Source organism: Aethalodelphis obliquidens, unplaced genomic scaffold (assembly GCF_003676395.1).
Source record: "Aethalodelphis obliquidens isolate GAN/ISIS:26980383/991018 unplaced genomic scaffold, ASM367639v1 scaffold11, whole genome shotgun sequence".
NCBI classification, from domain to species: Eukaryota; Metazoa; Chordata; class Mammalia; order Artiodactyla; family Delphinidae; genus Aethalodelphis; species Aethalodelphis obliquidens.
The window spans coordinates 25,342,270-25,354,392 of record NW_020837955.1 but is presented as its reverse complement, the minus strand read 5'-3'; positions in this window follow the sequence as shown (position 1 = coordinate 25,354,392).

Here is a 12,123-nt window from a genome sequence, read left to right as displayed (position 1 = left end):
TTTTCTAATTCTGGATTTGGGCATGACTCCAGAACAGGAAAATAACTACGTGATGCAGTGCTGCTTGATTTAGACTCTTCTCTGTTGATTCTTGCTCTACCCATTAAGTGGCTTAAGTTAGAATTAATATATGTTGGAGTTGGTGTCACCCAGCACAGCCAAATTCATGAGCTGAATAACTGAGCGAGGAATATCAAGGAGAAATTCTATTTTAAATAAGGATGTGAATAAACAAGTGGAAAAGATAAAAATGGTTGTTTCTGGGAGCTGAATTTGGGGAAGTGGAGGGTTGGCGCAAGACACAGTGAAGTATCTTTGTTTTATTGATAAAATTATTAGTAAATGTTGTTGCTTTTAACTGTGGTTTTTACTACATATATTACATACTATTATGAAATGTAAAATAATAATAGTCTCACAAGCAGTTAAACATAGATAAGGAGCATAGTCAAAGGAAAAGAATTGATATTTATTCCTGCCTTTTTGAGAAGAAACTAGAAGAATGACCTAAAGATGATGTATTATGACATTTCATGAGTAATGTCCCAACAAGTGCTGGCCACACTGAGGTTCACCATCAGGAAGGGGTTAGTTCTTGGCACATAGGAGATACTTTATACATGACTACTGAAATGATATTAATTAACTCTCTGTTGATCTGGTGAGTTCCCTCAGCCACTAAGCATCTTTCAGGCACACTTGCCCCACTTGAGGAAGATGAAGTACTCTCAGAATCAGAAGTTGTTTCACGTGGTAGGGACTAAAACTTAGATAAGAGAGGAAATATGCTATAAGTAAAATGTCTCAAAACAAATAGAGATGGTTCATCTATATGCTTGTGTGTTTTTTGCCTATTTTTATCATGTAAACATGGGGCTGAGGCGTTTGTCCTGTAATATTTGGAGCCAGTCGGAGTCCCATTAATTTCTCGAGAAGAAAACAGTGATGGGTTTTTCAGATGCTGATGTATAGACACCAAGTTAAAGTAGTTTAAACCGAGCTTGCTTTGTTTTTCTCATTCAGAATACATTTTTCTGTCTAAAACAAAGTAAAATGCCGGGAAAGAAAGCAAAACCAAATCAAACCAGCGAACAAAAAAACAGTACCAAGCAGATGGCTGCTTTGGGGATAAATAAAGTAAAAGTTGTTAGGAAGCTGTGGAATTCTATTTCAGGGACGTGGGGAGCAGGTGTGGTATTTGCAAGTGGTTGATCCTTTTGTGATGTTCATATGGTGAAAGAAACGCCACCTGAGAGCATCTGTGTGTTATTCTGACAAGTAACTGCCATGATACAGGTACACACATTCCTTCAATAAATCCTCTGATTCAGAGCATGATATTGCTATTCAGACAACAAGTGCCAAAGATATTGCTGAGAAGCCAGAGAGAGAAACAACGAAGTCTACATCCTGGAAATGGAGACAAACTTAGTGAGAAAATAACTGTATGCACCCATGACTAGGAAGTGAAGAGCACCATCACCTGAATGGGTTTCTGGAGAGTCACACTTTGATCATGTGCCTTAGGATGGCCACCATTTATTTCTTGAAATAAGGTGGGGGAGGGAATTGCAGAGTCCACAACTTTTAATTGAATGTATCTGCTCCAGGAACTTTATTTTCTCAATGGACCTCTTAACTGGATATTCTGATAACCTTCCTATAAATGTGGAGTTAGTGGGCTCAACCAAATTAAATAATGGATACACAGCTAATATATGACAGAGCAAGAATTCAGACATACTTTTTTTTCTTTTACTATAGCTTTTATATTATTACTTGCACAAAGCTAGGAATAGAGGGAAAAAAGGTGGGCATCTATCTATATTTGCTTAAATCTGTGTTTACATTCAGCCCTTCATGTCTCACCAAAGACCTCGCTCTGTCTCTGTCTTTATCTTTACCATCTTATCCCAGTTTGGAAATCTGTTCACTTACCCACTCTCCTACCAATGGGAAGATTGTCCTAAGTTAAATGAAGAGACTATATTGGACCATTTAAAATGATTACTACAATCAACTTTGTCTTTAAAACAATCTGTTCTTGGAGAAGCACTTTTCAATTGAAAAATAGTTTTAAATTATTTTATGCTACCCAGAAATATAGCGGCTGTATTAAGAATGATTGGAGCAAACTAAGGGCATCCAAGAAGAGCCTGTGGCTTCTGAGAGCAGGAGTTGTACCATTTGGAAGCAGAAAGGAGGTGCCTTTGATTTTGGAATCAAGTTTTAAAGGGGTACATGAGGTAAAGTTACATTGCTTCCAGAATCCCTTAAGAAGGTGCCACATTGGAGACACAATGCCATCTTTCAATGAGTTTAAGTTCCCTTCTGGATGTGTGTCCTGTGGCTCCTTCTGTGATTGGGCATCAGATGAAGTCGTTGGCTCATCTATAAGCCATGCCATATGAAAAAGTTTTGTATTTTAGACACTGAAGGATGCCCAAGCAGCTTACAAGACCCCACTGTGGGAGATACTGAGCCTGATGAAAGGAAGGTGAGTCAGGTTTCCCATATTTAGCTCCTCTAGGGAGCATCCTTCATGCACAGAATGGCAGAGGCCGTGTCTCCTACTGATTGTATAGTTATGCTATTCTCTCTGTGTCTCTCTCTCTCAAACTTTCCTCCTTCCTTAAGCAGGTATAGTTGCAAATTTCCACAGAATGCAGAGCTACTGCCGCATTCATAATGGTTGAGAGTCTTACTGCCTGCACTTGAATTCAGGCTCCACAACTTAGTTTTCACTTTACACAACTTAAGTGCTATAAGCCTCATTTCCTCACCCATAAGATAGGCTTAATAATAGTTGTGATACCATTGAGTTGTTTAGGAGAGATAACAAATGTGAATTGCTCAGCACAGTGCCCAGCACTTGGTAGGTTCTCAACAGGAATTCCCTGCTAGTGCTGTCTTCCTATGTGTATCCATTGATGAATGCTCTGATGCCCACTGTGGCCACCTCTTCCTCTCTTAGGTCTCCTTAAACTGTGTTTCAGTGATTTCCCATTTCTGCCAAGGCCCAGAATCTAACATAGGTTTTCTAAAGAATAATTCTCTTTCATTTAGTTTGAGCTCTGCTGCTGCTGTAGCACTTTACTGATGTCTGCTTTGCTGTTTAGAGAATCAAATTTTAGGTAAATATTCACTGATCTGTGCTGGATTTTATATTCTAGGTGGGCATTTTCCTCGCTGAACTGGCAAGATATGGTAAAAACGAACCAATAACTTGGAAAAATGAATGAAGTTAGGGTGGCCAAGAGGATTTTCTCTTTCTAGGTGATCCTCTCTCACTCTTTTCATTTTTCTCTTTTACACAAATACATCTAGTCTTTGTCCCTCTTGTCTGTTGCCTTTCTCAGCTCATGTTAAACAGAGAGAGGGGTCCTTATGACAGGACACAAAACCTGAGAAAACTTAGTTGAGTGGGTTGCAGCATTTATGACACCATGCTATGTGCTAAGAAATAAAATTAAATAAATAATAATCAGGTAAATATTGTTATTTTGAAAATAAGATGTTGGAAGACAGATATTTGAAAAAATGAGTGTGTTAAAAATATGAGCAGCCAAATGAAATTCAGATATAACAGAAAATTAGAGAGGATCACACACATTGTCAGTGGCTGGGAAACAGGTTGTATCTATTAAGGGATAGTGCCATCCATCTTAGTATATTGAACAGAGGTTTAAATACTGAAAGATTCATGAAGGAAAATGAAAGCCGGAAGCCCAGTTACAGCATCAGGCTCTGGTTTGATGTATACTATTCTGACAGGATAAAGGGAGAAGAGGAAGAGAGTAGGACCAAGGGAAAATCTCCATGTTCATTTATTTTTCTTTCTTTCTTTTCTGACCATATTTATATACTTTTGCACTGGGAATGCCATAAAATAAATATATACATTTCCAGAAGGAAAATTTTAATATATCTTTCTAGAATTTCTTTCTTCTAGGAATATTTAGACACAATGTCTGTGTGCAAAGCAATGTGGGTCTTGTTGGTGGTGAACTTGATGTAGGATGAAGTAGAGTGGTCTCCAGGGTGATGGTTGGTTTAACTCACAACACAGCCTCACTGCCTGATGTCTCTTTGTGCTTGCAAGTAAGCCTGAATCCAATTAGTCTGCAATATACTTAGACAGAATTAGCTCAATCATAAAGAAAGCAGATAAGAAATTTTACTCTCAGAAGATGTGCACACAATGATATTGAGTTAAACCTGGTGAAGTTCAAGTGTGAGTGGTATTGGGGATTGAGAATCTTTGTTTACCAAGATCTCAGTGACCCTCTGACCTGCTGAATTTTGCCTACTGCTATGATTAAACTAAAGATATTTACTTTTCTTCAGAAAAGGGAGAGGGAGCCCAAAGGTTGCAGAGACTATATATAAGATAATTTATGCATACAAGATCAACTAACCAACAGTATTTTTGGATGCTTTGCTTCCGAAGATATATGAAAAAAGGCATTACTTCTTCATGTATTTGGTTGTATAAGTTGCCTGGAATGTTAAAAACGTTACTTGAACATTTAATGATATAGAAGAAATGCAAAATCTTCTCTACAAGATATACATTGTTTTGCATTCTAGGATTGGGAAATTTCATTTACTTGCAAAATTTTTGACTCAAGAACAGATTATTCCATTCAATATTAAGCTGGGGCTCCAAGACACCATTGATAGAGATGTGGTTAAGATGTATACATAGGAAGAACACCCAGAAATTTTATGATTGAAGGGAGAGAGGAATATTGTGCAAATTAATGAATTACAAGTCTGTTTAGATTCTGTTGTGAAAGAAAATTCACTTTTTCATTATTAGAGTTAAACATAGACGTATAGTCTAAATGGATTCCTGATGTCAAATGGAACAAAATATGTGAAAGAAAAACAAGTATCAAAGCACACATTTTAATTTACTCATGGACACTAATGGCTTTGAATAAGACTAGCCTTTCCACTGATAATAAATGATTGACCTCAGCCTACAGAATTGTGACTGATATATTTGATTATTCTTCTTCTCTGCTCTAGACATTATGTAATCATTGGTCTCTGACTGCGACACACATACTTCATGCATTTGTCACTGGTCTCTGGCATTTGAGGATGATGCTGCTGAGAATGGTTACCACCTACATGTGCCGTTGCAGCTACAAATTCTGGTAGGTCTTCAACTGTTCTTGCTATATTATTGAGCAACTTTCAATCTTGGGTAAAAATTTCTGCTTTGGAGTTTGTTGCTGTAACCAACTGTGACACTTGCCTTCCTAGCTGGCCCAATTCACTGTCCTAAAATTCTTCACATTACAGAAGTTTGGTTACTGTTATACTTTATACCATTCTTCAGCTATGCCTTGATACTGATGTATATGCATCAGAACATATTTAAGGTGTTCTTTATTTCTGCTCTGCTGCCTACACCACAGTGGTTTGGTCTAGAGGCAATAAGAATTGCAATTACAGAGCACATATTACTGTACATTATAAAACTCACAAGTCCTCCTCTTGCCCTGACTGGAGGGAAACTGAGAAACAAAGTCAGTTTCCTGCAAGTATTTAGCACTTCGTGGTAGTTCTTTCTAGAATAAGGTGGAGTAGTAACCAGCCAATTAGGTAAGATTTGTGGTGTCATGAGCTGTCTTTTTGTCCTTCATTCTTTGTGGTCATTACAGATCTCTTTAATAATATTTCCTCTCCTATCCCAGTAAACCAATTGAGGCAAATATGGGTGGACATAGCTGCGGTGATTTGTCTAGTTTGGAAATCTACTCTGTTTTAAGTTTGCAATTTGATCATAATCCATTTTGGTGGTTGCTTACCTACTTAGTACTGTTTCACTCTGCTGTGCTTTAGGGAAAATCATAAGATGGCTGATAGCAATTATTTGTAATTGGGAGTACAGAGATCTATTTCCTATTTCTCCTGCTCTCCACTGCTTTAAATCCTGACAACTTTCTCTTCTCATCGTCCTTGACCTTAGGAGCAGCTCATATTTATTTGCCTGTTAAAACTCTGTTCTGGCATTCCTTCTCAGTTTGCCCTCAGTAACTCAGCCAGGAAAAGATTTATAGTGGGAGGGAATCCTAAATGCTGCCAGGTGCTAAAGCAACTGAATTTTCTCATTGAGCTGTAATGCTGGCCATAGAAATGCATCAGATTTCAGAGCACATTCCTTTTTCTGACACTTTTGCCTGTGGTTAGTAGTGGCCACTGTTTACTCTAGAGAGACTTTATGAACAATTGTACAGGTCATTCTGGAGGAGGTACCTATGCTGGTCACTGTTTGGCTTGTCCATGGAGAATGGTCTATGGGGGAGCCCAGGATTATCAAAGATTGACCCAAGGAGCTACGAAAAATGTCACCACAGACTCATTATATTTTATTGGAAAATCTGAAATTCAGTGATGCAGAGAAAACTAGTTTTCAATTAGAGGAGATCAAATGCATATATTGCTGCAGGAGAACATGACAGTTTCCAAGAATAGTTTCTGAGTTGGTGAGACATGGCCTAATGCTGAGGGAAGGTGAGAATATGAGGGTAAGTTGAATGTTGATGGTTTAAGCAAATGGGTGGTGTGATGGAGGAATATATTTAGAGGAAGAAATCAAGAGTTCTATTTTGGATATATTACGTTAGAACTGCCTGAGCTATATCCAAGCGGAAGTGTGAATTAGGTAGCTAAATATATGGATTTGGAACTAAAGGTAAAAGCCTGAGGCAGGGTATACAGTTATCATGAGGTTAGATGATATTACCTATGGGGAGTGAGATAGAGGATCCCAGTCAGAGAGAAGAAGCAGAACCAGCAAGGAGTGAGGTGGGAGGAAACTACTAGAATTAAGTTAGTCTCTGTATTGATCCTCAAGACATTACAAGGAAATCCTATCGTATTAAAGATAATATTATTGTAGAGTATTGAATATTTTGTGTTAACTCTTAAAAGTTAACGGAGGATTTTTTCCTGAAGTCTAGAATCATGAATAAGGGGTCACGCTGTAATCAAATATCTTTGGCCTGCCCTACCGCCAACAAATTGCTAACCTCAACGCATCTTAGGAATCCTGCAGAAGCTCGTATGTCCAAATTCTAGACTTCCAAAGAGAAATTAGAATAAGTTTAGTGATTTAGCAGCCATTTTATTAATTTCATTTAATTGATAAACCTATATCTCAATAGTTACTGTCAGAGAAAAATCAGATAGGATGTGATAAGTCTATGTAAAATATAATTAAATTCTGAGTACAGCCACTTGGCCTAGATTGATGGACAGTTTTCTTTTTCTGAGATGAGCCACTATGACAGATACATCTTCTGATCTTCTGGTTCAATCATTTATTATTCAATGTTTCTATCTGTTCATTATGTACTGGCTGGGGATAAAGCAATAAAGAAGCGGAGCAGGTCCTCTTCTATAGTTTACATCAAGTAGGAGTAGGGGTAAAGTGGATGATGCACAGACTGTAACCAAGCTAAAATAGATGAATATATTAATTTCAGATGAAAAATGCTATGAAGTAAACAAAATAAGGTGATATGAAAGAGTGCTGTGGCCGCTCCTCTACTTTGGGTAGACAGGAGGACCTGGCTGAGGAGCTGACAGGACATCTGTGCTTGTCTTCTAGATGATCCTGATCTGTCCTTCATCTCCAAACCCTACCTCAGGGCTGAGGGTTAGCAATGGGTGGCAGGGGAGAGCCTCAAGAATGGAGTACCATGAGCTTATTCATGAAGTGTTAATTTAAAAAGCTGAAATTTAAGTGTCTCTCTCTTAGGCTGTATTACTATATCCTCATTTAAAAATGAGTATATCAAAGTAATCCATTAAAGAAACAAGGCAATGTTTGGAGGACCCAATGAATTAATGGACAGAGAGGCCCTTGGGAGACTGAACAATGAAAGTCAGAGATTCAGGCCAAGAAAGTAAAGGAGATTAAAAAGATCACAACCACTATCAAAATGTTTCCCATCCCTCTGGACATACTGGAGGTGGATTATATAGTGTGTAGTGCTTTGGTGGAAAGAAGACAAACAACAGTTAGTTGTGTTCTTTGACTCTCCTGAAGGCAGGAGTTAAAGAAGCCAGAGGGACCTGAGATGCGGCCAACGTGGAGAGGAAGGGGAGCAAACTGACCTGGAGTATTTGCTCAGAGGGTTTTCCTGGCAAGTTCCAAGCTTTAATGTTTCAGTGGGGTCTCAAAATGTTGGGTGGTGCAGAATAAACTGCAGCCCTGGGTCTTAGAAAATAATCCAGGAAAAGGAATAAAGCGTAAATTGCCATTGGTTGGGTCAGTGGGCTTTGTGGACTTAGCAATCTTCAAATACTTCACATAACCTCTACAATCAAATCTCAGTATTTGACATTCATTTTACATTATTTTTAGTAAATGTAAACATCATCATAATATTTCTTTCACATATATTTATTTACCCTGGATAGTGATGGAAAAGGGCAATAGACCAACCAGGTATATTCTGTACATCTAATTTAGTGAATTCATGATGATTAGATGAAGGGAGTAGCTACACTGGCCTCTACCACCAGTCTGTGTGTTTCTTGATGCCAGAGACTTGTGTCACTTAGTTCTGTGCATAAGTCAATCTCTAGCACAATGTTGATTGTTAGTATTTAAAGTAGCGAATAGAGAATTATTTGGATGGGAGGACTTACAACTATAAAAACAAGGTAGCTGCAAGAAGGGATGACTCCTTGAAGGCAGGGCTTGTGTTAGTATTTAATTTGCTATATCTCCACAACATGGCACAGAGCAGATGCTCCAAAAAAAAGAATGAATGGATTAGGGATTTTTAACTTACAAAGCTGAGATAGTCTTCAAATGCCTAATGGATTCGTCTCTGGGATATAAATTAGACTTGTTACATGTATTGCTAGGGGCTTAATCCAGAGCAGTTAGTGAGATTTACATATGAGTGTTCAGTGAAAAGTAAAAGGATGTGCTATAATGTAATTTCTGATTTAGTTCTCTCTCCATGAAATCAATAGTTTGCTGTGGTAGAGATTCTTGTCCACTGCTGTGCTCCTTATTCATAGCACAGTGCCAGCAGATAGTAGAAATTTAATAAATGTTTGAGTTAATGCATAAATGAATGATGATTAGAGCTTTTCACATGGAAGTAGTGAGCTACCTGTTAGAGGTGTTGTAGTATTGCCTACATCACTATATATCATAGGCCTTATACCAAAGATTCAAGAAAAAAGGCTGAACTAGGTGACCCAAAATGATTGTTCTAATCATGGAAGCTGTGTTAGGGTTCTCCAGGAAAACAGAATCAATATGGTATATCTATCTATCTATCTATCTATCTATCTATCTATCTATCTATCTATCTATCTAGATATATGTATATTGGCTCAGGATAGCTCTCTCTGTTTCCTGTTACCTGGATTTTAGAAGCTGCATGTTTCCCAGGCCACTGTTAGAAGCATCTCATTCACCCGTAGGAGGGCAACACAATAAAACCGTGTTCCTAAATGTTGCCTAATAATAGATTTTCTGCAGGGAATTCAGGCCAGATGATAATCCCAAGAACTCAAGCTATCAGATGTACCTTCAATGTCTCTAGGAACCATCTGTTGCTTTGATGTGTGTGTGTGTGTGTGGCCATATGATGCTTCTCAATAGACAGAGCAGCAGAGCCATGAGAGAAATCATGACAGTGTCTTTGGTACTTGCTGGAGCCTTCTTTCTGAGCAAAATCACATTAACTGGAATTTCTTTTTCTTCTGAAAATATTCTGATATTGGACTACAGTGCTAGAGCGCACCTACATAAACATTGCTTATTTCCTTAGAAAAGCTGCTCTGCTCTTAAAATAGCCCCTTACCGAGGTTTTAAAATCAGCCTGGAATGATGTTGTGTCGTTTTGATGTTTACCTGTTCACTTCATCTTCTATTTCTAGAGTTGATGGGCAGAAGTGCAGATTTACTGTTTTCATTTATCCTTAATTTAACATTTTTCTTGGCTATTGGGACAAATTGGAATAACTGTTTTCCATCTACATTGAGCACAGAATACTAAAATATCTTCAAAAATAAAGATACAGAAAGCATTGCACAGGTGAAATTTTGTGACTTGCCCAAAAGAACCTTCGTGACTAAATTTCACAAAATCTCTCAGAAGGTAAAAGAGAAAGGGTAAAGAAATAATAATAGCTAATATGTATGCAGGACTTTATATCATTCAGTCTTCACCCTTTAGAAGACTTGTCAGAGTAGAATTAAATTATGATTTGACAAGAGGAGAACTGAGGTACAGTGTGGCCCAGTGACTTTCATAAGGTCACATGGTAAATTAGTCCTCAGGCCTAGAGCAGTAGTTCTTACGCTCTTCTGGCTTATGGATATTTTCAGGATTCCTGTGAAACCTGTGGATCTTTTCCCCAGACCGTGTGTGTGTGGAGTGCGTGTGTGCGTGTGTGTGTAGGGTTACTGGCATTTGAATACATTTTTTCATTTGACTTCAGGGGATTCCTAGGCCCCTCAAGTCCATCTATGGGCTCTGAGATAAAATCCCTTCATCACCTGAGGGTCATTTCTCAGTCTCCTGACAACCAGGTTAATAACACATTGTTAAAAGGGCTATTGAGTGAGAGTGTTCAAAATCAGGTAGTGTGTACAGTTTTTGAAAGCCATTGGCAAAATAAATTGTAAACAGCACCCTATGAACACAGTTAAGCTCTTGTCCTACAACATCTACAACATAAATCTGGGATGAGAATTAAAAACCTTCATAAGGCTGATAGCGCGGGGCTAGGGTTCCTGGACTCAGATTAGTGGGTCAAAGCAGGGCTTTGACGAAATTTTCACCATTCTACAGGGAAATTAAAAAAACATTAAAAAGACAAGTGAGTTTTTCACTCAGGTAGTATTAGGGTCCACATTACATGGGGTGGTCAGGAGAGCAAGCTCTGGGGCCAAACTTCCCTGAGCCCACAGCCTGGCTCTGCCATGGGGTTAGATGGGGAAGTACACCTAACCTCTTTGAGTTCCGGTTTCCATATAATTAAAATGGGAATAATAATAGTACCTAGTTCATAAGGTGTTGTGTTGAAATGAGTTAGTAGACAAAAAAACACTTAAAAGAATAAGCGCTCAGGAAATTTATATCCCAACATTGCAAAATATTTTCCAACCCTATATCAATATTCCAAATAATTATTATGTTGAATTTAACTATTATTATTATATTGAAGTTATACCAGTTATGAAAGTTCATATGTGTAGTATGTGAAAGGGAGAGAAAGGGGGAGAAGAATACGGAGAGAAAAAGAGCAAGCAGGAGTGAGGAGAAAAATAGCTCTTTAGTTCCTTTCTGAGAAATACTTTGCCTAGAAGGGGGTGGGAGGAAGAGGATTAGGTGAACTGGGTTCCATTAGAAACCCCTTTTATTTGAGGCCCTCATATTAAATTTACTCTGTGTGTGTGCTTCCCTTTTCAGTGTCAACTTTGAAATCATCCCTCTTGTCTGTCTTGCTTGCTGCTGTTCCCCCAACACATAGAAAAGTCATGGAGCTCAGTAATTATGTGTTGAATGAATAAGTGATAGTTCGATGACACCATTAAGTGCCAAAGGCTCTGACATGAAATTATCTTGCTGTTGCCAGTTCTCTGTCCTCCCTTGACCCATGCATCCTACTGGCTAAGGCACAGCCTCCGCCCAACCTAGTCCAGGTGCCATCACTGGGGCAGTGGCTTAAATCTTCCATTGGTCTGTAAATTCTATATTGTATATGATATGTTATATAGATGTATAAATATATAAACTATATATCTATATAACATCTATTTAATTTTCTCCCTCTCTTTCTTGCTCTTGTTCTCAATCTCACCAGTAAATTAACTGCAGGCAATTAGTTAATTGACTTTTTAATGCCAGGGTGCTTCCATCCATAAGATTAAAAAGGGTTTGTCTTAAGGCAGAGAAGGGATGAACATACTTTGGTGGTGTGAGAGACACAGCTATCAGTGTGTTTTAAAGCTGTCTTCTTATGAACAAGAATAATTATTGTTTTTCTCTTTGAGGAACAAACTTCTCCTTTTTTAAAAATCAGGCATAACAGAGAATAAATAAAAGTCTTACATTCACTAATGTCAAGAGG